At 37.1% G+C, this 26,706-nt stretch overlaps 1 long non-coding RNA gene across 1 annotated transcript; it reads left to right on the top strand.

Moving 5' to 3' along the window:
- The first annotated feature begins 21,113 nt into the window (after positions 1 to 21,113).
- LOC105485477 (uncharacterized) lies at positions 21,114 to 26,462 on the top strand. The gene is made up of 4 exons (XR_989592.3): positions 21,114 to 22,880; positions 23,401 to 23,463; positions 24,121 to 24,158; positions 25,728 to 26,462. It is a non-coding gene; the product is annotated as an uncharacterized lncRNA (long non-coding RNA).
- Positions 26,463 to 26,706: the final 244 nt, after the last annotated feature.

Raw genomic sequence — 26,706 nt, 5'->3', positions numbered from 1 at the left:
ACATATTCACAAGTTCCAGGGATTAGGACAGGGACATCTTTGGGGGCCGTTATTCTGTCTACCACACATGAAGAAGCACATGGGTGGTGGAGGGAAGAAAAATTATCTAAGACAAAACTATGTTTTATACATTTTTTTTTCCCCGGAACATGTCTCCCAAACATTGTCCCTGTAAGTGGTTTATAACTCTTGAAATGTCACGCTTACTGGTTTACAGTGCATAACTTAATGGTTTACAGTGCAGTTGAAGAAGACATCCATCATGAAGCATGACACACTGGCACTGTTTTCTTTGGTTAGGAGGTCTGTTGGCCTCTCCTTTTTAGGGTATTATGCCAACCAGCATCAAGAGCCTCCTGACTTTCTGACCTCACGGTCTGATATCTGGATCTTACAAACTGCTCTAAATGTTCAAGGTGAACTGTGGCAGTTCTCCAGAAGTATATAGCCTTTCTGGAGAATCTACTCCAAACAGTAGGACATGCTAATTGTGGATCTCTCTAGGGGATCAAAGTTACTTTTAGGTGAACTCCAATGAGGATCTGATTTAATCCAGTTATATCTAATAGTCTGACCAGCAGACTTTTCTGGTGGTCATTTTTTTTTTTTTTTATGTGGGTCTGGACCATCGATTTGTTACTAGACTATTGCGGTAGCTTTCTAATTCATCTCCCTGCTTCCAGTCTCTCCCCACAATATCTTATCCTCTATATTATCAGAACAGTGGGAATTCTCAACTTTTTAATGTTTAACATCCCTGAGGAATCCACTACCCTTCCATTAGTAACAGTGCCTCATAATGGTAGTACTTCTCTACACAAAGTCTGTTAGTTTATAAAAGAATCCTAGATGATTCTGAGTCCCCATTACTCACCCCCAAATAATTCTGCAACCTCCTTTTTATATACTTTAAGGGGGCATAGTATCATCATCATCATAAAATTTTTTGCCTGTAATCCTAGCGACTTGGGAGGCAGAGGCGGGAGGATCACTTGAGCCCAGGGGTTTGAGGCTGCAGTGAGCCATAATCATGCCACTGCACTCTAGCCTGGGCAACAGAGTAAGACCCTGTCTCTTAAAAAGTAACAAAAAAAATAATAAACCTTTTTATTGTCATTACAATACCACGCATTTCTTACCATGTGCCAGATATTGTTCTAGGTGCTTTATGTATGTTAATTACTTTAATCTGTGTTAAGTGCTCTGATTAAACCAATGTTTCAGATGAGAGAAATGAGGTTAAGTGACTTGCCCATAGTCATATAATTAAATTAATAAGTGAGGGACCTGTGATATGAACTCAGATTCCATACTCTCAACCACTAAGCCAAACTATAACCCAGCACCCTCTGTTAAGAATCCAGGATTATCTATTTACTAAAACATAAATATTATCATACCTCTACTTTCCAAAACTTTACAGATTTTATTTATTTATTTTTATTTTATTTTATTTATTTTGAGGCATAGTCTCACTCTGTCACCCAGGCTGGAGTGTATTGGTGCACTCTTTACTCACTGCAACCTCCACCTTCTGGGTTCAAGTGATTCTCTTGACTCAGCCTCCCAAGTAGCTGGGATTACAGGCACGCACCAACACGCCTGGCTAATTTTTGTATTTTTAGTAGAGACGGGGTTTTGCCATGTTGGTCAAGCTGACCTCAGGTGATCTGTGTGCCTCAGCCTCCCAGAGTGCTGGGATTACAGGCATGAACCACCACGCCCAGCCTAAAGATTTTAGCATAGTGTTCAAGACTCTTGATTATCCATATCCAACCTCAAAACTGACCCTAATGATTTCATTCTAGTATCCCATCACATTTGCTTCCATTCAGTAAACATGGATTGGGTATTTTGATCTAGGTAGAAAGGGTATAAAGATCCTACAAGGTACATCAGAGAAACAAAGAAATAATGATCATAAACAGAGAAGGGGATTTACTTATTGAGGCTTTATGTGTCAGGCACTGTGCTGTTCCATGTATTTACCCCTTACAGTTGGGATAGCAGTGGTACAACTGGGATTTAGACTCTGGCCTGTCTCCAAAGCTCATGGTTTTTCCATGATACCAGAGGTTTTTAAAATTTTTCTTTCCTGTCAAGTAACTTATTATTGAAATGGAAATAAGCCAAATAGATGACAGCAGAACTTCTCTGATTAATCAGATGTGAAACCCAGAACCCCGACCTACCTCCATCCCTAGTTCTCTGACAGGACACCACAGAGCTCAATTTGGAAACCATGCACGCCACAGCGCTGCTTTTCTTTGGTTTGGCCTTTTAATAATGTACAAAGTGCAATAGTGTAAATAGTGTAGGGTGTGCAATGCATTTTGGGAACTAAAAAATAAAAGGAGGAACCAGAACTAAATTTTATAAAAGAAAAGTAATTTCCACAGAGAAGGTTACATTTGACCTGTGTCTTAAAAATGGGTAGGGGTTTTCCAACAGGAGAATGAAGTATGAACTCTTAAGGCAGGCACAGCAATATGAATATCCTGACCACGTTTGGCATTCTCATATTGCCTTTAAAAACAAAAATGGAAACTTGGTGCCTGGACAGTATAGTGTGGTCATAAGAGACTAGGTTGGAAGACAGGGGACTGGAACTAGACTTGCTGGACTAGCTACTTCAGTGCCTCGTTCTTCATCTTTTCATGTATGAATTCAGAGGATCTCACTAGGGACCAATAAAAACTCCTTCAAGCCATAGAAACATCATTCTGTAGATCATGTGCAATTTCTTTTCTGCTATCTTATCTGCAAATGCAGAAGAAAAACTATTACAAGTGTCATGATTAAGAGCTGGGGTTTTGCTACTCACTTGCTTTATGATTCAGAGCAAGGTTCTTAACTACACTATGCTTGAATCACCCTAGTTAACTGCATAAGGTTGTTGGAAAAAGTATGTTAATGCACATAAAGTACATTGCCTGCTGTATATCAAGGGTTTAATAAGTGTTAACTATAATTATATATGTGTGTGCACATAATGCATATGTACATCTACATGGGTAGAACTTTTAAAAGATTCACAGGGTATACAGAATATGTAGACTTCAAAAATGCAATAAAACAAGAAAAGTATCTTTGTAATCTTAACTAGAAGTAAGTGTTTCCAACATTAAAAGCTGGACTTTTCATTTAAAAAAATGTTAAAGTTTTTTTAATTGACAAATAACGATTGTACGTATTTGGAGAATACATAGCGATGTTTGGATCCATATAATGTATAGTGATCAGATGAGGGTAATTAGCATATCCGTAATCTCACACATTTGTCATTTCTTTGTGTTGGGAACATTCAATATCGTCCTTCTAGCTATTTGAAACTACACATTATTGTAAATTTTAGTCATCCCACAGTGATATAGAACACTAGGACTTATTCGTCCTATCTAGCTGTAATTTTGTATCCTTTAACAAATCTCTCCCTGTTCTTCCAATTCTCTTACCTTCCCGGACTCTAGTATTGCCTGCTCTACTATTTACTCAAAAACGAAGTGGACTTTTACTTATTGCTTTGACTTTAGGTCAAAAAAGTGAAGGAATTGCATCTTCTTATCTGTCCTTTTGGTCCTTGGAAAGACTTATTTTCTTTATTGTAGTTTGTTTTCTAGAAAGAAATAATCTATCCAACTTCTAAAACTCCATATTTAAATGTCTGTTTTGATTTAATTAAACAAGAAAAATAAGGATAATAGCTCTCATGTTTAATATACATGTGTGTCAGGCAATTTTAGACACTTTACTCAGATAATCTCATGTATCCTCACAACAATTTTATGAAATAAATATTCTTATTCCCATTTTACAAATGAGTAAATAGAGGCAAAGAGGATTAAAGATTCTGCCCAGGTCATGTGACTAAGAATTGCAGAGCCAGAATTCTGTCCCAAGTACTGCCTTGCTGGTCACATTTGACTGTCCCACTTGCACTGCAGGACCCAAGCTGCTTTCTGAGGAGAGCAGGGAGCTGCCCCGAGATCAACACTTGGTCCTGTTCTATCAGTACTTACGAAAAATAGCTACTGATCTAAATTCTCTAGGTACCCGAATGTCCTTCAACAGATGGAAGAGTAAACTGAATGTGGCATATCCACACAATAGAATATTTTTTGGCCATAAAAAGGAATAAAGTACTGTGCTAATACATGCTACAACTTGGATGGACCTTGAAAACATTATGCCAAGTGAAAGAAGTCAATCAAAAAATACCACGTAATGTATGGTTCCATTCATATCAAAGTCCAGAACAGAGAAATCTATAGAGACTAAGATGGTTGCTTAGAGATAGGAGGGCGGGGGACAACGCAGTAATAGCTAAAGAGGATGGAATTTCTTTCTGAGGTGATAAAAATGTTCTAAAATTGACAGTGTTGATGGTGACACATATCTGGGAATATACTAAAAGCCATTGTATGGTATGTTTTAAATGGGTGAATTACATGGGATATGAATTATATCTCAACACAATTGGTTTTTTTTGTTGATGTTGTTTTTTGTCTTTTTTGAGACGGAGTCTCACTCTGTTGCCCAGGCTGGAGTGCAGGGGCGCGATCTCGACTCACTGCAAGCTCTGCCTCCCGGGTTCACGCCATTCTCCTGTCTCAGCCTCCCGAATAGCTGGAACCACAGGTGCCCGCCACCACGCCCGGCTAATTTTTTGTATTTTTAGTAGAGACAGGGTTTCACCACGTTAGCCAGGGTGGTCTCGATCTCCTGACCTCGTGATCTGCCTCCCAAAGTGCTGGGATTATAGGCGTGAGCCACCGCGCCCAGCCAACACAATTGTTTCTAAGAAATTATCTGGGAACTTTTAAAAAATGCTGATTCCTGGCTTTGCCTCACCCCACCCACACCTCCATCTCAACTCCTACCTCTGAGTTTCCAGTTCAATAAATCTGGGCTGATTCTCTGGAAATGTGTATTTTATCAAAAGTGCCCCCAGTCATTCTTGTGATAATGCATGTTTGGCTGTTAGTGCTCCAGAAATGGGTTGGGCTGGCCAAGAACTAACCCAGAAGTAGGCCAAACGTGTTGAAACCCGGAGTTCCTGGGTGGACATGGCTCTTTTTAACTGGCATGATTTTCAGGGTGGCTGGTGGAATACCAAAGTCACTGAATATCAAATATCACAAAGTTGGCTTGGGCACTTTTTTTCCCTGGGAGTAAAGCAGTGTCCAGTAAAATCTGGAAGAATATTGTTTTACTGGAACATCTTGAGATTCCTGTTGAGCAAGCTTTTTCCTTTTTGCATAATTTTGGTGATCTTCTTTGCTCCATTGTAAATGAGTTCCCAAAGTTCTTCTTCAGTTGATTTTCTATATGGCAAGTTAATGGAGTATCTTATTTCTGAGAGGTGGAGATGAATGAAAAAAATAACTTAATAGAGAAAAAGCACATCAACTCCAGGAGAAGGAATTATACTGAGAAAGAAGTAATGACAAAACTTTAGTGTCTGAAATTTTATATTTTAATGACAGATTGGCTAAATGATCAGAAAATAGACTTAAGGAAATGACACTAAATTGGAAGGAGATGAAATAAATGAGCTTCTAACTAATGTTTAACCATATTTCATGATTATAAATATTAAACCAGGTACATTTCTGGGATTTTTACTATTCAAATATAAAAATTTGGGCCCCTGAAGAGAACAACAGTACATTTTATTATTCTAAAAATACAAATACTTTTGAGTATTTCTAGAATGCGACATACTTTTTCTGACTAAACAGCATTACCTCTTAGTTAGGGTCCAATGCTTCAATTTGACCCCTTCTGGCAAATTAAATATAATTATGCAAACTACTAGGACTTGGGCCTAATCTAATTAATACGGTACATATGAAGCAGATAACAATTTCCCTGGTGGAAAACTAGATTGTCTAATTTCATGTTTGAAATGTGGTTTAGGAAAACATTGTATTATGTAAGAAAGATTTCATTATCTTATATATTCTGTTTACTCAGCCCCATAGTGGACATGCTTAGAAAAATAAAGCCCAAACTGGAATCTTCAAATGATGACATCTCATTTCAGAAATTTAAAGTTACAAAATAAGATAATCCATGAAACTAGAAAAAGAATAATTTCATTTAGAGATGATTGCTTTTTCTCTAATAAAGTACAAACATAGCACTACTATAATTTTTCTCTTTATATAGCCATAAGCAGTACCAAATATGATTTAATGGAGATAATTCTGTTCCTTTAAACATAAAAGTTTAAGGGCTTAAAACTGACCTAGATTAAATGCATACCAATAAATTCCAATCACAAACTTCTGGATGATATTTATAATCCTGAGATTGAGTGCATGCTTTTTAAAATGCCTGAATCCCATTAGCATTAATCAGTGCTGTATGTGTGCACTGAGCAGAAATCAAGAAAGAATTTTTTTTAATGCCCCTTACCAAGAAAACGAAATAAACTATCTGTTTCATATGGAAAAAACCAGGTCTTTTTTTGTTGCTTTTCTCATACGAAAGTGAATGCTATACGTAACTGAAGTCCTGGTTTAATAACATTGAATATTCTTTTTTCATCTAAAGGAAGTGCACAGGGTTTAGCGAGACAAGGAGCTTTCTCAGGCCTGTGTCATTTCCAAGTGTGTGAACACAGTCTTTGCTCATTTGTTCCTTAGCTCCTCGGGGAGACTGCCAACAAGCAGGCCAGCTCTCAAGCTGTATTGTGCAAAGATTTCTAGCCCACAGGAGTTGGATATTTTTTCCACAGGTAAAAATGTCAATGTCATAAAGCTTTCTAACCACATGTTGGAGATCAACAACTTTTAGAAAGCAGGAGCCCGTGTTACTTACTCATTTTTAGCAAAGAAACATCAGTTTGGTGGATAAAGAGAAAAAGTTCTGTTGAGAATTCTAACGCTATATTTTCTACTCTGCTTCCAAACCTATAATGACAAATATATTCCTGAGAAATAAAGCAGTAGAAGCAGTGTTTGTGTTGTGAGTTTGTTTATGTGCTATTAAACAAGCACAAGTGTAAGTGATGCTAGCAGCTATTTTCATTGTGCCAGGGATTCCCCACCCATGGGCTACATACCTCTGGGATGGGGAAGGCGGCACAGAGTTGTAGTAAAGAAGGGAGGAGGGGGCAATAATCCTCATGTTCATGTGGATTTTTAACCAAGTATTATTAAAAATGCAAGCACCATAATGTGACATGGAAGGGCCCTCAAATATTTTCTATTAAGAACAAAAATAAATCATCTCATATCTTAAATTTACTTCAGAATGATCTGAAGTGGGATGAGTGAGTAAAGCACAGACAAAATAAGGTGAGTCATGAGATGATAATTGTTAAAGCTGGGTGATGGACACATGGAGGTTTGTCACAGTCTCTAACTTAGGATTTTTTTTTAAATTTTTAAAAATAATAAGCTTAAAAATATTATGCTTAGAAAGGCTGGAGACCTCTGCTTTTATACTAAACTATCAAGTAATTTTGCTTAAACATTCTTGAACTGGGTACCCAATTGATAACAAATATGAAAGCAGTCAAGTTATTAAAGCAAAGATTAAAGTGGGTTACTGAATGCTACGTAAGAGATACAATGTCAATATACTTACTATAGGGGTACTGAGATCTAGTTTTTACACGTAATCTAATTTTTATCTCACACTAAATACTGGAAAGGAACATAGCATTTGTGTACCCATAATGGGTTATAAGTTATATAGACTGAGAAAAGCCTGAAAATCAAAATGCTTTTATCACAATTACCTGTTATGCCCTTTTTCCTTTCTCCCTCTCCTCCCCTGTCTCTATTTTGCTCTAATTCGGTGCTATTTACCTTAGTAAATAGTTTTAAAGATATAAAAGTTTGAAGATAATGACCTATTTCATAATTTAAGCAGCAAACACAAATGAGAATACATCCTTTTGGGCTATTACTCACAACCATTTCGTCTGCGACAACTGTTCTACTTTTCTTTAGCCTTGGCAAGCTCTTCAGAACAACATTTCCTTCTTTTCATTCTTATGCAGGGTGATTGTTTGGTGCTGATACAACATTGACTTTTCCCATAATTTAGCTTAGAGTGTTTTACACTGGGGAGTTTCAATGTGTTTAAATTGTAAAACTTTTTCCAAGCATTTTTGTAGCAGAACTCCATGTTCTAATAGCCCCGGCAAAGTTGTTTTCAATATTTTTTCTCCACAAATTTTCATGAAGGTTTAATTCCATTTTACCTTTGTCAATTTTCCCCAAAGATAAATTAAGACACACAGAGAGATTGCCATTTTCTGTCTGAAGTCTCATTCCTATGTACAATGGCGGTCTTTTTTATTTAGGCCTACGCCATCCCATCAGGGCAAGTAACTTTCTAACTAGTCATTAAGAGCAACTTCTGGGAAATTGTGATGCAATCCCACATGTCAGCCAGGTGAGTTACGTTGGGATCAAAGATTATGTGATTATATGTATGTGCGTTCCTTTGTCATATAAGTTATACTCTGGCTTATCACTGCATGATAACTTTACATCAGCTTCCCACATTCTTACCTCTTGAATGATACATATGGTGAGCTGACCAGTGGGTTTTAAGATGTAGTAGCAGAAGAATCCAACAGACTACTGTGGATATTTTAGCTGAGATAGGAATTTTTAGGTTGGTCATATTGGCTTTGGGGATGAATTGCCATGAGTCTGGGCTCTCAAGGTATTGTATTCTGCTTTCTTCAGTAGGTTTTGGAGATAATTTCAGAAACGTCTGCATTTCTTGTGAAAATACTAGAGATACTGATGTGTTCCTGTAGCATAGTGGGCTTTAAATTTTCCTGCTCACGTACAGCCTAATAGAATTTTGAAAAATTTGGTGCATCCCCCTTTCACATTGTTAACAGCTGAAAACTTTTCTTGTTAAGTTCAAATAGTCGCAGAGGATATGATTTCCCTGGTGTTGCAAATAGTCTCCTTAAAAATACAACTGCTACATCACTTTTTAAGTAATAACTAATGTAATCTAAATATTATGGCAATTCAATACCCCTACTATCCATTTAAAAACACATTATTAAGATTTCTTTAATAGATATTTACATCATTTTTTTTCCTTAAACTCATGTTTCCATTCCACTTTGCCAAGGAATTTTGTTCCAATATAAGTTTATGTTTGAACAAATTGATGACCCTATGTTTCACTTCAATAAAAGGATTTACATAAATAAAAAGGTATGTAAATTTTGCTTCCCTGTAATCATAACACCCAAACTTCTAGAGGACTCACATTACAATTATTAGCAGTATATAATTGATCCAAATGATTTTAAACATTGACAACAAAAGTTAATGTAAGTAAACATTTACTTAAGAAGTAAATGTAATTTTACTAGAAACACATCTGTTAGTGAGATAAATGTGCAGGAAATTGGGCTTTTTAATTTTTAAAAATTCTGCTTCTTTTATTTTCTGTTGTTTTAGGACTTGTTTTGCTTGACAATCAGTTTATGTGTATCTATTCATGAATAGTTATTGCTTATTGCTGGAATGAGATAATTTCAGAATTGATACAGTCCCTACTTTTTATTTTTATACATGCATGTATAAAAATACAGAGGTTGCAGTGAGCCAAGATCGTGCCACTGCACTCCAGCCTGGATGACAGAGTGAGATTCTGCCTCAAAATAATAATAATAATAATAATAATAATAATAATAATTTGGAGATCTATCAGTGCACAACTTCATGAAGTCTCACACTTGGCTACTACTTCCTACTGCCTTTCTTATAGAACCTCGTAAGTGAGAAACATATCTCAAAAGTTTCACCGAGACCTCCCAGGCCCCATGCTACTCTTAGCCTGAATGCAGTTCGTTTCACTGCTTCTTCTCTGAGTAGCGCCAGTGGGCAGGTGGTCCACAAGCAACACATTCACAGACTGGCTCCTCTAACTGGAGAGAGGACCCTGCCCCAGCAGAGAGCCATGGGTGCGTCTCAGTAACTAGATGAGTGGAAGCCAAGCCCCAGATGCTGTCCTACGGTGGCGTCACATTCCTCTGCCCTATCCTCATCTGTTAAATATGGATTACTATTAATAACAACCTCTTAGGGTTAACTCAGTGTTGCATTGAGATGTTATATGTAAAACTTTAAAAGGTTGCGTGAATGTTAGTAGCCCCATGTTGAGGATGTTTGAATATGATCTGTCCCAATCTTGTTGATCTCCTCATTAGATAAACTGAGTCTACTCATAGAACATGATGTTAAGACACATGCAAAAATGCGGCCCAGCCATTTGGACCTGCATTTTATTCTCTAGCCACTTGGTTTCCCAGCAAGGATCTCATTAACCACCTAGGTCCCCCTTGTTTAGATGAGCATTTGGACGCTGAGAGGTTGTTACCTCAGCAGTGTTTCCTTCAGGTAACCTTTGATGCTTTCCCTCTTGTTCCACACATTATGTGGTATTGGGCAGGAGACACTCCTATCTTCTTTCTTGGCCTCTTTCAGACTGGACTAATCCCAGACAAGCCCTCACTATAGACGGGGAATTGGATAAATATGAACACAACTGGAGATACAATGAAGAAGAGAATTCAAATAACTCAGCCTGTTCACTAAATAAATCTAGATAAAATTAAGTACTTAAAATAAGAAAGCTTAAGGGAAGGTGACAAAACAGGTTTAACAAGGTACACAGCTTTCTTTGGGGCAATAATGGTTTACTTTTATTTTTATAAAAATATCTATTAACAGTATTTACATAGTGAAAAATTAGACAAAGAATAAAATATTTAACAAAAGCTTTATTGTATCTTTTTCTATTTTTCTTTCTTCAGATTTCATTTTGAAAGCTTTCAATTTATTGATCAGAAGTTTGCCTCAAATCAATGCTACACGGCAACTGCTGAAGTAATTTGAGATACATGGTATTAAGTTAAAAATTCCCCTCTAAACTTCAGGTTCAATCAACTTTCACTGTGAAATAGGATTTGATGACATTTAATGCTGACTCTGTTGATACAAAGGGTTGGGAAAAGGTCACTGAGTCAGTTGACATTTGCCGGGTACCCACTGAGAGTGTGACACTGTGGTAAGTATTACTATGTAGTAAGTATTAAGTATGAGGCACTTCATGGATCTGAAGGACTCCTCGAAAGTGAGACTTATTCAATGAAAAAGAAACTTTTATATGCTTCCTACTCAAACTCTGGTGAATCTTTTCACCTTTATTTGTACTTGGGTCAGAGGGAGCTGTGACATCAAGGCAATGATAAAGAAATAAGCCAGGGACATAAGGAATGGTATGATAGGAGAACACATGTAATTAAATATAGGTAGCTCCAAATTAACTAGTACAGTGGTAAGAATCTTCTGAATGCTCAGTTAATATTTATTGATGAGGCCATTCACACACGCATGTCCTTTCTTTCCCCAAATCCGTTTGCAGGCAGCGCACTGGAGGTTGTCTGGGCTCTGAAATTCATCTTATAATATTCTCTCTGCATTAAAAGAAATACACTCTGAGGTCTGAGACAGTTCGAGAACTTTCAAACTCTTTTTAAACTTTTATAGTCTCCATATAATTTAACTTTTCTAAAAGTTTATAGACATGCTCATTTTCTTTAATTTTTTTTTCTTATTTCTTTGTTTATTGTGGTAAATATACATCATGTAAAATTTACCATTTAACAATCTTTAAGTATATAATTCAGTGGCATTAAGTACATTCACAATATTGCATTGCTTTTTTTCTAGCTGAATAGGATTCTCAATGTCCCTGTGACAGAGATGAATGAAGTATCAGCTGAGAAACAATTGTAGTCAGCTTAAAGGACATTCCATAATCACAGAATACTCAGTAGGGGACACAAATACACATCACATAGGAATTGAGTAGATCAATACCATCCAAGGAGGCAGGAAAGCCCCATGACTGTTGTGTAATGGGCAGCATCAGACCTTTGTTGGAACAGATTGTCTTATAGCAGGCCAATAAAAAATTGGCATTGCTGCATAATTAATGAACTGAAAAATGGATGAATGAGATTTCGCTCTAATTAATGTGCCCCTAATATCTGGCATGAAAGCAAAGCTGTATTAATTCGTAGAGTGGTTATTGTGTGTATATGATTGCGTGTGGATGTGGCGTGTCTGTCTGTAGGCACAGTTTGCTATATTTTATTTGCAGCCTGTTTCTTTCTCTGCTTTCATCCTTCTTCCTCATTCCCACCCTCTCATCACTCCTTTTGTTCTTCTCAGAACTGCCATTATGTTTTTATATGTGGATGAGGGAGAAGGATGACAGATTGAATGATTCAATTTTTAGATGGATGTCTGAGCATACATGAATTAATCAATATTTCATAATCTAGGTGATGAAAGCCCCTCCTTTTTTAAAGCATAAGGACATTATGCTTTGCATGTGCAGCTTAACTACTATTAAGGTAAATGGAAATCAGGCAGGCAAAGCCCCTTTCTTGAGTTGATAGCATGCACTAGTGTGCATCATTGTCAATTATACATCAACTCTTAATCATCTTGGGAGGGAGGAGAGGTAAATCCTGCTGCTGAGCCAAAGCACCTCATGTAAGGATTATTGGTCAGCATTAGGATCTGAACTTAAAATCTTAATTCTTTATTTTCTTTCTGACTTATTCTTCTACTGTTAATTAAGTCAAATATTCCCCTAGGAAGTGAGTGAATGTATGTGTGCTTGCAAATGGGGTGGGAAGGAGGTGAAAATAAAGAAACACTGAAGGCAAGAGGAAGAATATTTTTGCATTCATATTTTAGGACTACTAAAATGTGTAGTTCATTTTTCTAAAATCTTGAATCTGAATATTTGTCTGCATATATAATGTCTTCTATTAGGTGTATAGTTCTTGTATTTTTAGTTCTAGGCATGAAATAATCTCTATTGAAAGATTTACTCCTCATTTGGCTAGACATTTCTTCATTCAACAGATATTTATGAAGTCTATTATATGCCAGGTAGTAAGTGCTGCAAAGATAATTAAGCTTTTACCATCAAGGAGCTCCTTGACTAATGAGAAAAACTGACATAAACAGGCATTTTAAAATGTATGAGCATTCAGCTTGCTAGAGCTTAAGTTCAAGCTCAAGATTGATGAAAGGAGAGGCTGGAGATGTAGGGAGAGACCACGCTGTGGAAAGCCAGTCCAGTGAAGATGCTGTCATGAACAATGGTTTGAAATAATAAAAATGGAGCTCACACTCCTGGACAGTTTAGCACAAGCCTTCCAGGCTGTGGCTGTACCTAGAGCACTGAGTCTTCTGCTAGATGTCCTGCATTTGCCTACATCCTGGAGAGGAGAGGGAGGAGTTAGGTCTGAGTCCACCCTGGAGTGGCACACATCAGTTCTTCCCATGGTGATCACATGGCCCAGTTTATGCCTGAATTCTCAGCACAACAAGAAATAGTGTCCTCTTTCACTCTTAACAGTGTCTTGGTTTGGACAATAAATTATCTGATCACACTAATTTCTCCCATATTCTATGGGTGAGAGTTCAATCACCTGGTCACATCTAACTTCAAGGCATGCGGGGAAATCTATGTGATCAAGAGGAGAAGGCAATGGATATTGTAGAATGCAAGGCACTTTCTGCTGCACGTGTCAAGGGGTTTAAAACTTTATTCTCCATATCCATTGCCTTTTGAACATGCTCACCTAAATATGAATATTTCTTTGAAGTCTTCCAGTGTATTTTGAAATTCATAGGGATCATGCATCCTGCTCCATATACGTGTGGTTTTCTTAAAATAAAATAATGTACTTTCTTTCTTCAAAAATCTTTACAAATAAGTAATGCCCCAGGAATATTTTCCATTCTTTGTGGAAGAAATTCTTTGCAAGTGTGTGCAAATCATATATCTGCATATATAGAGATGTCTAGAAGACTTTCAATAAAATATTAAACCATGCTTATTTCTGATGGTAGAATTGGCGATGACTTCCTTCTTCTCTGCATTTTTCCATACCATTTTGGAATTTTAAAATAGTTTTTATTAGTTTTATTAGTTACATTAGTTTTCATTTTAGTTTTTTTTTTCATTTTTATGAAAAGCCACCTCCTATAGCATTGGCTATATGAATATCCAACTTGGAACACCCAGCACTGAACAAACCGTCAGGTAGAAGAATGACCTGACCAGATTTTCATTTTAAATAGGACATTCTGACAGCTGCATGGAGTGTAGTTTCCAAAAGACAGAAACTGGGAACAGGGAGACCAATCCAGACTGTTATAGGTATCTAGATAAAAGATGATAGAGTCTGATCTAGGTTGGTGATAGTAGGAATGTTTGGAAATTAAATCAGTAGAGTTAAACCAAAAAAGAATTATTGATAAATTTGACTAGGTAAACACTAAAGGTTTTGCTTCTTCAAAACATCATAAAATTAAGTTTAAAAAGCAAGGGACAAACTGTAAAAAACACTTGTGAGATATGAATGATATGAAAGATGGGAAAGGTTGGCATCCTGAATATACTAAGAGCTCTTAAAAATAAGAGAAAAGCATTCTAATATAAAAATGAATACAGCAATTTATCAAAGAATAAATATGGCTTCCAAAATGTTAAAACTTGACCAAAGATAAAAAAAAAAATACTGGAAATAAAAATACAGTCTTCATTATCATATTAGTGAAGATAGTCACAGAATAAAGCACAGATACATGCACAAAGCGTTCATCTTGGAACTGTTAAAAACAATGAAAATTGAGAAAATAATTCTTTCAATGAAAGATTTGTTTTTTTTTTAATTAATTTATTATTATTATTATACTTTAAGTTGTAGGGTACATGTGCATAACGTGCAGGTTTGTTACATATGTATACTTGTGCCTTGTTGGTGTGCTGCACCCATCAACTCGTCATTTACATCAGGTATAACTCCCAATGCAATCCCTCCCCCCTCCCCCCTCCCCCCTCCCCATGATAGGCCCCGGTGTGTGATGTTCCCCTTCCTGAGTCCAAGTGATCTCATTATTCAGTTCCCACCTATGAGTGAGAACATGCGGTGTTTGGTTTTCTGTTCTTGTGATAGTTTGCTAAGAATGATGGTTTCCAGCTGCATCCATGTCCCTACAAAGGACACAAACTCATCCTTTTTGATGGCTGCATAGTATTCCATGGTGTATATGTGCCACATTTTCTTAATCCAATCTGTCACTGATGGACATTTGGGTTGATTCCAAGTCTTTGCTATTGTGAATAGTGCTGCAATAAACATACGAGTGCATGTGTCTTTATAGCAGCATAATTTATAATCCTTTGGGTATATAACCAGTAATGGGATGGCTGGGTCATATGGCACACCTAGTTCTAGATCCTTGAGGAATCGCCATACTGTTTTCCATAATGGTTGAACTAGTTTACAATCCCACCAACAGTGTAAAAGTGTTCCTATTTCTCCACATCCTCTCCAGCACCTGTTGTTTCCTGACTTTTTAATGATCGCCATTCTAACTGGTGTGAGATGGTATCTCATTGTGGTTTTGATTTGCATTTCTCTGATGGCCAGTGATGATGAGCATTTTTTCATGTGTCTGTTGGCTGTATGAATGTCTTCTTTTGAGAAATGTCTGTTCATATCCTTTGCCCACTTTTTGATGGGGTTGTTTGTTTTTTTCTTGTAAATTTGTTTGAGTTCTTTGTAGGTTCTGGATATTAGCCCTTTGTCAGTTGAGTAGATTGCAAAAATTTTCTCCCATTCTGTAGGTTGCCTGTTCACTCTGATGGTAGTTTCTTTTGCTGTGCAGAAGCTCTTTAGTTTAATGAGATCCCATTTGTCAATTTTGGCTTTTGCTGCCGTTGCTTTTGGTGTTTTAGACATGAAGTCTTTGCCCATGCCTATGTCCTGAATGGTACTACCTAGGTTTTCCTCTAGGATTTTTATGGTATTAGGTCTAACATTTAAGTCTCTAATCCCTCTTGAATTAATTTTCGTATAAGGAGTAAGGAAAGGATCCAGTTTCAGCTTTCTACTTACAGCTAGCCAATTTTCCCAGCACCATTTATTAAATAGGGAATCCTTTCCCCATTTCTTGTTTCTCTCAGGTTTGTCAAAGATCAGATGGCTGTAGATGTGTGGTATTATTTCTGAGGACTCTGTTCTGTTCCATTGGTCTATATCTCTGTTTTGGTACCAGTACCATGCTGTTTTGGTTACTGTAGCCTTGTAGTATAGTTTGAAGTCAGGTAGCGTGATGCCTCCAGCTTTGTTCTTTTGACTTAGGATTGTCTTGGAGATGCGGGCTCTTTTTTGGTTCCATATGAACTTTAAAGCAGTTTTTTCCAATTCTGTGAAGAAACTCGTTGGTAGCTTGATGGGGATGGCATTGAATCTATAAATTACCCTGGGCAGTATGGCCATTTTCACGATATTGATTCTTCCTATCCATGAGCATGGTATGTTCTTCCATTTGTTTATATTTAGAAAACCCCATTGTCTCAGCCCAAAATCTCCTTAAGCTGATAAGCAACTTCAGCAAAGTCTCAGGATACAAAATTAATGTGCAAAAATCACAAGCATTCTTATACACCAGTAACAGACAAACAGAGAGCCAAATCAGGAATGAACTTCCATTCACAATTGCTTCAAAGAGAATAAAACACCTAGGAGTCCAACTTACAAGGGATGTAAAGGACCTCTTCAAGGAGAACTACAAACCACTGCTCAGTGAAATGAAAGATTTGTTAATAAATTATTATAGATCCCCCTATTGGAATATTAGGTAATAATTACAAACTATTGCATAGATCTATAATATTGAAATAGAAAGTTATTTGTGCATCACAATGCCTGTGACCTATTATTAAGTAAAAACTGGTTATCAAACTTCAAGCATAACATGCCAACTTTATGTAAAATTCTGTGTGTGTGTGTGTGTGTGTGTGTGTGTGTGTGTATGCAAAATGTGTATCTGCATATATAGGGATACCTAGAAGACTTTCAATAAAATATTAAAACATGCTTATTTCTGGATGGTAGAATTGGAGATAGCTTTTCCTTTTTCTCTGTATTTTTCCATATCATTTTGGAATTTTAAAATAGACACCATGCACTATTTATATAATTTTTAAGTAAACAAAGCCTTATTATTTGGGGAAAAAACAAAACCCAGTAGGTATTTTTTTACTCCAAGGGTGTAACAATTAAGGAGGACTTGGTGATTGATTGGTTATAGAGAGCAAATGTGAAGGATTGGGCAAGGATGACTTTCAATTTTCTCATTCTTCGTAATAATTCACTGGCACTGAATGAAAGACAGTTATCCTCTCTCCTATCCCTTTACCCTGTTGTCATTCTTTTTGCTTTGCAACTTCTCATCCAGATTCTTCTCCTCCTAACACTGTCCCTGGACTCCCTGAAATGCTTGTTCCAACACTAACAGCCCCTCTGCATCTGTTACCTTATTTCAGAATGCTTTCTCCATATGTTTTCCCTAACTGAATGGCGGAGGATTAGAGATGAGACATGGTGCTGGAAATGACTGACACAAATATTCTTATACCAGTACAGGTTGTTTTGATGGCAGCATCCTATAATGAGGGTCCCAACCTAGTATCAGAGAAGATGGGAGATGAACAAATTTATGAGGGTCCCAGTACCAAGTGGACCTGTTTCAGGGTGTTCAAAGTAGCTGGGAGGTCCAGGGACAGGATAAACATTGCCAACAGATTGCAAAGTCTGGTAAGGAGCAAGGCAGCCCTCATACTTGTCTGAACTGATTGTTTAGGGCAGGAGAGGAGGCACAATAGTGAAAGTAATGGCCAGTTCTAGTTAACTATCTACAAGGAACTGCCAACTCATTATTTTTCTTTATCACAGTTTGCTTTGCAAACCAACAAGCAAAAATACCAAGCTATTCATATACAAGCATAAATGTCATCTGTGTAAATATAAATACTAAACACTAGAGCTTTTCAATGATCAAGAGACATTAAAGATTGATGTCAGATATATGTCCACTTCTTGAATCTTATTCTTTAGGGCCACCAGTCCCCAGACACCATCTTTGTCTTTTTGTCATCATTGAGATCTTTGCCATTCCAGGCTAACCCATCCCAGTGTTCAAGAGCCACGCCGCCGCAGCTGCCTCCTACTCCTCCTCCTCCTCCTCCTCCTCCTCCTCCTCCTCCTCCTCCTTCTTCTTCTTCTTCTTCTTCTTCTTCTTCTTCTTCTTCTTCTTCTTCTTCTTCTTCTTCTTCTTCTTCTTCTTCTCCTTCTTCTTCTTCTTCTCCTTCTTCTTCTTCCTCTTCTTCCTCTTCTTCTTCTTCTTGTTCTGGGATACATGTGCAGAACATGCAGGTTTGTTACACAGGTATACATGTGCCATGGTGGTTTGCTGCAACCATCAACCCGTCAACTACATTAGGTATTTCTCCTAATGCTATCCCTCCCCTACCTGCTAAACCCCAACAGACCCTAGTGTGTGATGTTCCCCTCCCTGTGTCCATGTGTTCTCATTGTCAGCTCCCACTTATGAGTGAGACTATGTGGTGTTTGGTTTTCTGTTCTCGTGTTAGTTTGCTGAGAATGATGGCTTAGAGCTTCATCCATGTCCCTGAAAAGGACATGAACTCATCCTTTTTGTGACTGCATAGTATTAGATGGTGTATATGTGCCACATTTTCTTTATCCAGTCTATCATTGATGGGCATTTGGGCTGGTTCCAAGTCTTTGCTATTGTGCATAGTGGTGCAGTAAACACACATGTGCATGTGTCTTTATAGTAGAATGGTTTATAATCCTTTTGGTATGGACCCAGCAATGGGATTGCTGGGTCAAATGATATTTCTGTTTCTAGGTCCTTGAGGAGTTGCCACACTGTCTTTCACAATAGTTTAACTAATTTACACTCCCACCAACAGTGTGAAACAGTCCCCATTTCTCCACATACTCTCCTGACTTTGTAATGATCACCATTGTAACTGGCTTGAGATGGTATCTCATTGTGGTTTTGATTTGCATTTCTCTAATGACCAGTGATAATGAGCTTTTTTTCATATGTTTGTTGGCCACATAAATGTCTTCTTTTGATAAGTGTCTGTTCATATTCTTCTCCCACTTTTTGATAGGGTTGTTTGCTTTTTTTCTTGTAAATGTGTTTAAGTTTCTTGTAGATTCTGGATAACAACCATTGTCAGATAGATAGATTGCCAAAATTTTCTCCCATTCTATAGGTGGCTTGTTCACTCTGATGATAGTTTCTTTTGCTGTACAGAAGCTCTTTTGTTTAATTAAATCCCATTTGTCAATTTTGGCTTTTGTTGCCATTGCTTTTGGTGTTTTAGTCATGAAGCCTTTGCCCATGCCTATGTCCTGAATGGTATTGCCTAGGTTTTCTTCTAGGATTTTTCTTGTTTCAGGTCTTACATTTAAGTCTTTAATCCATCTTGAGTTAATTTTTGTATAAGGTGTAAGGAAGGGGTCTAGTTTCCAGTAAGAAGTCAAATCCCTGAATAGACCAATAACAAGTTCTGAAATTGGGGCAGTAATTAATAGCCTACCAACCAAAAAAAAAATAGCGCAGGACCAGAAGGATTCACAGCCAAATTCTACCAGAGGTACAAAGAGGAGCTGGTACAATTTCTTCTGAAATTATTCCAAACAATATAGAAAGAGGGACTCCTCCCTAACTCATTTTATGAGGCCATCCTTATACCAAAACCTGCCAGAGACACAACAACAACAACAACAACAACAACAACAAAAAAAAGAAAACTTCATGCCAATATCCCTGATGAACATCTATGTGAAAAATCCTCAGTAAAGTACTGGCAAACCGAATCCAGCCCCACATCCAAAAGCTTATTCACCATGATCAACTCTGCTTCATCCCTGGGATGCAAGGCTGGTTCAACATATGCAAATCAATAAGCATAATCCATCACATAAACAGAACTAATGGAAAAAAAACACATGATTATCTCAATAGATGCAGAAAAGGCCTTCGATAAAATTCAACACCCTTTCATGCTAAAAACTCTCAATGAACTAGGTATTGATGGAACATATCTCAAAATAATAAGAGATCTTTATGACAAACCCACAGCCAGTATCATACTAAATGGGCAAAAGCTGGAAGCATTCCCTTTGAAAACCAGCACAAGACAAGTATGCCCTCTCTCACCACTCCTATTCAACATAGTATTGGAAGTTCTGGCCAGGGCAATCAGGCAAGAGAAAGAAATAAAGGGTATTCAAATAGGAAAAGAGGAATTTAAATTGTCTCTGTTTGCAGATGACATGTATATTTAGAAAACCCCATCGTCTCAGCCCAAAATCTTCTTAAGCTGATTAGCAACTTCAGCAAAGTCTCAGGATACAAAATCAATGTGCAAAAATCACAAACATTCCTATACACCGATAACAGACAAACAGAGAGACAAATCATGAGTGAACTCCCACTCACAATTGCTACAAAGACAATAAAATACCTAGGAATCCAACTTACAAGGGATGTGAAGGACCTCTTCAAGGAGAACTGCAAACCACTGCTCAAAGAAATAAAAAAGGACACAAATAAATGGAAAAAACATTCTATGCTCATGGATAGGAAGAATCAATATAGTGAAAATAGCCATATTGCCCAAAGTAATTTATAGATCAATGCTATCCCCATTAAGCTACCATTGACTTTCTTCACAGGATTAGAAAAAACTACTTTAAATTTCATATGGGACCAAAAAAGAGTCTATATAGCCAAGACAATCCTAAACAAAAAGACCATATCTGGAGACATCACACTACCCAACTTCAAACTATACTGCAAGACTACAGTAACCAAAACAGCATGGTACTTGGTACCAAAACTGACATATAGACCAATGGAACAGAACAGAGGCCTTGGAAATAATGCCACACATCTACAATCATCTGATCTTTGAAAAACCTGACAAAAACAAGCAATGGGGAAAGGATTCCCTGTTTAATAAATGGTGTTGGGAAAACTGGCTAGCCATAAGCAGAGCCAGTCATTTCTTAGTATGCATTGAACTCATGCCAAACTATTGTTTCTCACTATTATTGTCTAAAAGACAACGTGTACTAGAAATGTGAGACAGGAAATGTCCATCTGACCTTATTACGGTAGAAGGAATTTTCCAGAGTCCATATGCTGATGTAATTATTTTAAGAATTATTTTTATTTTTTAAAGTGGTAGATCCTTAGAACAATTGTCTTTGCTGTCAGTGGCATAGCACATGGCTTATCATCTTCCGTTTGGAGGAACAGAGCACTGTAATTGCTGCAATCAGGTTTTATATTATTTTCTAATTAGGTTTTAGGAGTTCTTTTTATTTGCTTGGTTTATTTGTGTGTGTGAAATGTAACATATATATTTGTATGTCTTAAGCTTTACTTCCTTTGGAAGGTCCTTAATTTATTTTACATATTCCTTTTTCCACAAAGCTATGACCATATAACTTACTTCCTTCTGTTCCAGTATTGTACTTTATGTAATTTCCTGTAAACAGCAGCAAACAACTTCGGTATACACTGGCTGTTTGTTCAGTGTTCTTGCAGTACTTACAATGGACATTTCTCAGCATAATTAATCTCTTTTTAAAATTTGGCCCTATTCTTGTCAGCACCAATACTATACTTTGAAATGAATGGAAATGCAGTAGTCATTGAAGGGATACGAATTAAATCTTAAACTGGGTCTAGGGATGAGGTGACAAGGGAAAGAACTCTCACAAACCTGGTGCTTTGTTTCTCCTTTGTGAAGTGAAAAGCAATGAGCTATACTCTGTGAAAGAAAGGAAATGGTGCTGACGAGCTTTTCCCCAACCACTGTCCACCTGTGGTTCAGAACTAGCAGAAGTCAACTAGTTATTTAGTTTGCTAGCACATTAAGTGTGACATTTGATTATATGAGCATCAAGAACTAGATATTCAGGCATAATTCACGTCCTTTTTCTCTTTCATTATAATGAGTAACTTTAATTCTTGTTTTATATTTGCTTGAATCCATGATCTGTTTTTAATCCTGTATCTTCTGTGTCTGACAGGCTCCATTTCATCCATTTTTTAGTTGTCCTTTTTTTTCCATATAGTTTTACAGAATCCCGCAAATCCTTTTCTCACTAGTAGTACTATTTCTAATGCCAATTTAAACCTTTTTATTCCAGCATACTTTGTGCAGAATGAATTAATTGTATCTATAGAGAATGAATGATTGGTATTCAGCCAAGCTTTGCCTGTGTCTTTCCATGACCAAAAACAAGTCAGGTGAAAAGGGAAAAAAAAATCAGTGAGTCTGTTGTTTCATCTTTATGACTCTGAACAATCTATTTGTATGTTTTGGGAAAATTTTTTCTCATTGAATCACTGTGTATATTTATCATGTATTCAACTGATAGTTGAATTTTCATTATATAGCTATATGGTAAAAAGTTTTGAATGAGAAACTCCTTTTTATAGCCATTTCAGAAACAAGTGAGGTCAGTGAGCATCTTGTTTTAGGAAGAGGGGGATGGTGGGGACATTGGACTGAAAGGAAGTCCTATGTCAGAGGGCTCTGTGCACATTTTCCTGAAGTACCTCAGCTATGCTTAAATGTAATCTGTTATTTTAACCAATCATAATGGTTGCATTTTGCCTTTTCTTATATAAATTATAAATGTGATGACTTATAAATATGGCAAAAGTTTATTTTTCAGGATGCCTCTCCCTTCTCTAACTCGAACAGACTAAATTCTGTTTCCAAAGACTTCAAAAGTGACCAGATTATTGTGAAAGGAGAAACACTGTTTTCGAGGGCTGCTGATAATGCCTGGTAGCCAGAAGAAACAGCCTGAATCATTCAAAGGTTTTCTACCTGGCAAAGAAATGTGGTAAAAATCTTGCCCAGATCTGCATGTGCTAAGCATCCAGGTAAGTTGGAGCATCATATTAATGGCACACAGTGAAGAAACGAAAGGTAAAACTATAATGCAATGTATTTCTGTGCCTCATGTTGAAACTTCATATTCAAAGGGTAAAGGGACTTCATTCTTCTTCTCCTTCCCCAGCTTGTCTATTGCAGTTTTGTATTGAAATGTTCTCTGGATTCATAAAATATTTAGGGACTACATAAAGAAGAAAGACTTTGGAATCAAAGGCAAGGTTCACCTAACACAACTTTTGTTAGAAGAAACTAGGAAATCAGGATCTATCAAAGGCCCAGTGTTAATCGGTACCGGTTTCTCACTGTGTTTTGATTAGAAGAATATTGAACAGCAAACATTTAAGGATTTGTTTGACTGAATATCGACTTAAAGTTCTGATCTCTAGTAATGTCAGACGTATTGCCTTGGTAAATTGTACAGGTGAATTGTTAAAGATGAAAACATAACATATATTTATTGTTTGAATAACTTTAGAGAAAAAACCCCTAATGCTATTTATTTTTCAGAATCAAGTGTAATTACTATATCAAAAATCCACAGAATGTGAAAGTATAAAGGAAAACTATCAGGTGAGACTCAATTATTTTTATTTCAAAGATATAGGTAAAAATATGAACAGATCGGGAGGCTGAGGCATGATAATCACTTGAACCCAGGAGACAGAGATTGCAGTGAGCCAAGATTGTGCCATTGGACTCCAGCCTGGGCAACAGCACGAGACTCTGTCTCAAAAAAAAAAAAATGTGAACAGATACATTGACATAAAATTCATAAAACATATGAATACATTAAAAACTAGGAAGCCTGGTTGCCTCTGAGGATAAGAGTTGAGGACAAATGTGTCAAGAATACTTTGCACGGCTTATACTATTGCAGTATTTGAATTTTTTTCTTGTACATGTATAACTTTTTTAAGAAGAACGAGAAATATTGTACAAGTGTAACTATTTTTACTGTAAGTTTTTATTTCCATAAAACTATAATTAAGTATGTGGTCAATAGATCCTGTTATATAGCTTTGATATCCTTTGAATTTGTATACCTGGTAACACTAGCTCATGTTTGTAAATCCTTTGGAACTCTTAAAACGATTTTACATACATTACCTAATTTGTAAGATTGCAAAACTATTACATTAGCTTTTCTGGTATTCTTGTCTTAATACGTGATTATCATATTAAACTGCAGTGTTGTTTTTTTTCCATCATGTCACACACACAAAATAGGAAACCAGCAGTTGTGATTTTCTTCAGCAATTCTTAATGTAAGTTTTTAATAGTTTAGTACTTTTCTTTCATAAGTATTAGACCAAGCTGTAATAGAATTATACGACTCATGCTTTCAGAACAGAGCCTTCTGTTACTCGTGTGTTTATCCTGATGGCCATATGACCATGTGAAGTTCCGTCACGATGCTAAGGGATGTTACATTTGTCTTATCCACTGAACTCAAGCCAGGGTGTTGGAGAATTCAGTAGCTGAGTCTGAGGGTAAATTAAAATATCAGTCAAAATTAAAAGGACTGTGTGAAAGGGGAGTGAGCCTACAGGCTATTATGAGATTTGTCCTGCCCAGTTTAATACAACCCCTTCTCTGCTAAAGGGTAAGTAGGATGACTTTTCACACAAATAGAAGACCAGGTCAGAAAAAAGATCCACTCGCTTTCCTTCTGCTTGGCTTACTGGACTTGTAGGCAGATCTAGGTTTTCCTATTTTATTAATGGTTATGGAGCTGAATTTCTTTCCAACAGAAGTTGTTATTTGAGTTTAGCAACATTGATAAAATTGGCACATCAAACCACTTTATACAGAAAAGGGCTTCATGGACAGTGACCTGCTGTGAGTTGGCTGACAGTTGAAATGATGAACAATGCTGTTTAGTTCTGCACTTTATGCCTGCCAGAGACTAAGAATAACTTGACCAATAAGGAGGGCGGACCTTTGTTAGCCTTTCTGCATTATTTCTTCCAATTTAGTATTTAACCTCAGGAAAGAATCAATCACATGTGGGTGGCTATTCGTTGTAATATTTAAAGGAAAAGTAGCACAGTGGTCAAGGGTGAAGGCTAGGAGTCAAAGAGACTTGAATTCAAATTCCAGCTCCACCCTTTACCACACATGGGAACATGGGCAAGTTACTTCACTTCTTCAACCATTGGTTTCCTCATTTCTAAGATAAATCTTGTTGGAATGATTTTTTTCAAAATGAATTAAGTGTATAGTAGAGGGCCTACAGTTTTATATGGTTTATATAATTACTAAAATTTTTTGTGTATGATTGTAATAACTACATACAAAATTTCATGGTAAATGCATAAAAACTGACTATTGACTATGCCATCCCCCACTCCACTCCCCACCATTCATTCCTAAGCCCACTCCAGGCAGGCAATCCGCCATTCCACTGATACTACACTTGACAAGGTCACCAATGACACTTACACTGCTAAATGCAGTGGCCAGTTCTCAGTCTTCATCAGAGTTCAGCATTCAGCAGCCTTTGGAAAAGTTAATCTTGCATTCCACTGCCTGCCTTGTTTGGTTTTCCTAATCTCTAAACATTGGAAAGCTCCAGTGCTCCATCCTCTGGCCTCTTCTCTACCCATAACCCCTACCCTGGTGACCTCATCTAATCTTGAAGATTTGCTATCATGTAGATGCTACTGACTTCTCAAATATATATTTCCAGTTCACATCTCCCCCATGACTTCCAGGCTTCTTTATCCAACTGCCTGTTCAATTTCTACTTGAATGTCTTAGGTGGTTTCTCAAACTTTGCATGTGAAAAACTAAACACCTTGATCTTCCTAAAAATCTGTTTCTCTATCATTTAGTTGCTCAGCTAAAAACTTTGGAGTTAGACATATGGACAGCCCACCCCAAGGAAAGAATCAGAGGAGAAGGGACACAAGACCCCGGAAACACACGAAGCACCTTAATATGCATGCTGCATCTCTCTAAAATGGTGGAACCTGTTTACCTGCTCTGGAGAATGGCTGCCTGGGGCAGACATAAGAGTTGTTCTTACGCTGTGCTTCCTGTGTTCCACAGTAATGGAATTGTAGCTGCAAGGCAGTTACCAACCAGGAATACAATTTCTCAGCCCCACATCTTGCACCTACAGCTAAGTGTGGCCATATGACCAGTTTTCATCAATTAAGTGTGAATAGAAACAAAGTGTACAACCTTCAAGTGGAGACTTTGAAGAAGCAGGGCAGCCATCCCTTGTTCTCTTTCCCCTTCCGCTGGTGGGATACAGATGACAATAAGGCCTTGGGTTTTGAGGTAGCCACAGATGCAAAATGCCTCAGACCTGAGTCACAATGTGGAAAAGAGAAGTCTACTTACCTGGAACACCCAGCCTGGTCTATAGATGACCAAGAAATAAACTTCTATTATGTTTGAACATTACAGATTTTGTTCGTTATAGTAGTTTATCTCATCCTGACTAAACCGTTGCATATCTTTCAAGATAGGCCCTCCTTCCCTGAAAGTGACTTCTTCATACATGTAATCTATATTTTAATTCATATTCTCCAAAGCATATCTACATCTATTCAACTATTTTCATGTGTTCCATCAACAGAAACTTCATATAAATAAATATATATGAAGATTTTTTTTTTAAAGACACTTTGGAGTTATCCTTGACTCTGTCCTCTTTTCTCACATTCATATCCAAACTATCAAGAAATCTTGTTGACTCAACCTTCAAAATCTATCCAGGATTTAACCACTAATCAACCCCTTCTCCTCTGTCAGTCTGTCCCCCTACATTTCATCTTGATCATCCTTAGAAACTCCTAACCAGTC

The sequence above is a fragment of the Macaca nemestrina genome, chromosome 1 (assembly GCF_043159975.1).
Source record: "Macaca nemestrina isolate mMacNem1 chromosome 1, mMacNem.hap1, whole genome shotgun sequence".
Taxonomy (NCBI): domain Eukaryota; kingdom Metazoa; phylum Chordata; class Mammalia; order Primates; family Cercopithecidae; genus Macaca; species Macaca nemestrina.
Note: the sequence above shows the minus strand (reverse complement) of the source record. Positions and strands in the feature narration are given on the sequence as shown.